The sequence below is a fragment of the Schistocerca serialis genome, chromosome 8 (genome assembly GCF_023864345.2).
Source record: "Schistocerca serialis cubense isolate TAMUIC-IGC-003099 chromosome 8, iqSchSeri2.2, whole genome shotgun sequence".
In the NCBI taxonomy this organism is placed as follows: domain Eukaryota; kingdom Metazoa; phylum Arthropoda; class Insecta; order Orthoptera; family Acrididae; genus Schistocerca; species Schistocerca serialis.
Genome location: NC_064645.1, coordinates 408082949 through 408085593, shown reverse-complemented (window position 1 = coordinate 408085593; position 2645 = coordinate 408082949).

The window sequence follows — 2645 nt, the reverse complement described above, 5'->3', positions numbered from 1 at the left end:
CATGGCAGATGGTACCCAGTATCACTACTAGTCATTTACTTTACTGTTCCACCCAGAAATAGAGCTGAAGGAAATACAGCTGTCTATGTGCGTCCATATGAGCTCTACTTTCTCTTATCTTTGCGGTCCTTACACAGAATGTATATTGGCAGCAGCAGACTCATTCTGCAGTCAACACCAAATGGCTGTTCTCTAAATTTTCTCAATAGTCTTCCACAAAAGAACATAATCTTCCTTCCAGGAATCCCCATTTCAGTTCATAGAAAAGCATCTATGTAAAACTCACCTGTTGATTGAACCTATGAATAACAGATCTAGTAGCTCACGTCTGAAATGCTTTGATGTCTTCCTTTAATCCAAACTGGTAGGGATCTCAAACACTCAAGCAGTACTTGTCATGGAACATGCCAGTCATCCAGAATAACATGTTTCAGTTCTTCCTCACAAGCCAATGAAAGATGTTAACGTAAAAATGTTATTTAGGTAACTAGTGTGTAGAAAATTTCCCACTGTGCTCGCACTGGAGTGACGTATTCGCAGATTTGAAGAAAGACGCACGGGCACCGAGCACTGCCAAGACGTGGCAGTGATTGAATGTCTCCACGTGCTATGAAGAGGCCACTTATGCTTTGGTGTCACCATGTGGTGGTGTCTTGGAAATCAAAGAGCAGACAGGCAGGTTGTGATATCAATGCCCAATAAAGAGTTGAAAAGATACGATGTGAAACGCCATTCTGTTCTAAGATTCTGTTAAGAAACATTGTTCTGATCTACGAATTAATATGAGATCTGTTTGCCCGACATTGTAATTGATTTATATGAGCAACAAAATACAAAAGAATTGTAGGCAACCATACAAACATAATAAACAAAACTTATCATGATATCAACAGGGCAACAGATCATTTTTGGAAGTAATGCACCATGTTGGTTCGTCCAGCTACAGAAAATGTATGTTACCTTCCATTTTGGCACCCCAAGTGCAAGATGTGAATACGAGGTGCTAAAGAGGAGAGCTGCTGCAGAAATAAGATTTTTAAAACATAATGGAAGAAAATACAATATTATCATAAACAGACCTTCAGCTGCCTGCGGGAAGAAAATATAATGTTGCACAGAGTAGCTGATGTAAACTGTGCAGAAGGTATAATCTGGCACATGCCTTAGTGTCACCCAGTACAAATTAAATATTTAAGAAGAAGTAATTCTCACTTGTTTAAAACCAGAGAAGTGTGAATTGTTACAAGGAAACGGATAAAGGAAGAGTTGACCACATCAACAAAGTCAACACCAATGACCCAAAACATTATGACCATCTATTTAATAGCATGTTGTTCCAATTTTCAAGCGCAGTACAATAGAGATTTTGATCGACATGGATTCTACAAGTCTTTCACGTGATTCTAGAAGTATGTGGCACCAGATGTCTGTACAAAGGTCAAGCAATTCCCGTAAATTATGGAATGGCAGTTTAGGGGCATGCAGTTGGTGCCTGATATGTGTCCCAGTGGGTACAGATTAGGTCCATTTTCTGGCCATGACATCAATGTGATTTCACTATAATGTCCCTGAAACCACTGTAGCACAATTCTGATCTTGCAACAAGGACAGTTATCCTGCAAGAAGATGTCATTCATGGAAGCCCAACTCAATGTACCCCATAGCAAGATTATGCCCTCAGTGGCCTGCACCTGTGCCGCAGTGCATATTTTGTGCGGCCATTCACCTGGATGACAGCATGTGACACAATCATTGACTTGAAGTAACAAGAAATGCCGTTCATTCGACAGGTGACATGTTTTGATTGATCCACAGTGAAAACTTAGCGATGGTGTGCCCACTAAAGTCATAATTGATATATCATTGGGTCAACACAGAAACACGTAGGGGTAGGGTGATTTGCAGCTCCATGTTCAATAATGGCCTTTGAACAGTGTGCTCCAAAACACTTGTGCCTGCACCAGCATTGCACTCTGTCATTAGATCTGCCACAGATTGCTGCCTATCCCAGATCACACGATGGGGGAGGTTCCAACCTCTAAGTTTTTTGATAAGATGTAGTCGTCCAATACCATACGGCTTACTTGTTATTGCACCGTGAACCATTTTCCATAGATGTTCATGACAGTATGCCAACAGGTGACTAGCTTTTCCGTTTCAGAGATTCTTGTTTCCAGCCATAGTGCCACAAAAATGTGGTGTTCTCTTTGTCAAAACTGCTTATATCAGTGAAATTCTGCATTTGTGGCCTGTATCTTCAATTTAATGACTGTCCATTTGTCTCTGTTCCTCTTACATTCTTTACTTACTGCGTCACATTCCTGCAACACAACCAGGAGGCATTCAACCTCAGGGTGAGCAGTGGTCATAACATTTTGGCTCATCAGCCAATGCTTGAGCAAAACCTTTTGGCATGTGAGTCAAGAAGCATTATGTTGGCGATACAGTAGAATTTTGAATGCTGATATTGAGATTACAAGTGCAGCAGTGATGTCTGATGACATCTACATGGACGTAAACCACCATCTCAACATTGACTATGCGACAACTCCACAGTGGCTCATCACTACATTGCTTCAACTGTGCACACTGCATCAGCAGCACAGAGCAGCTACCTGTACCATTAATTAGGTGAGCTGCACACA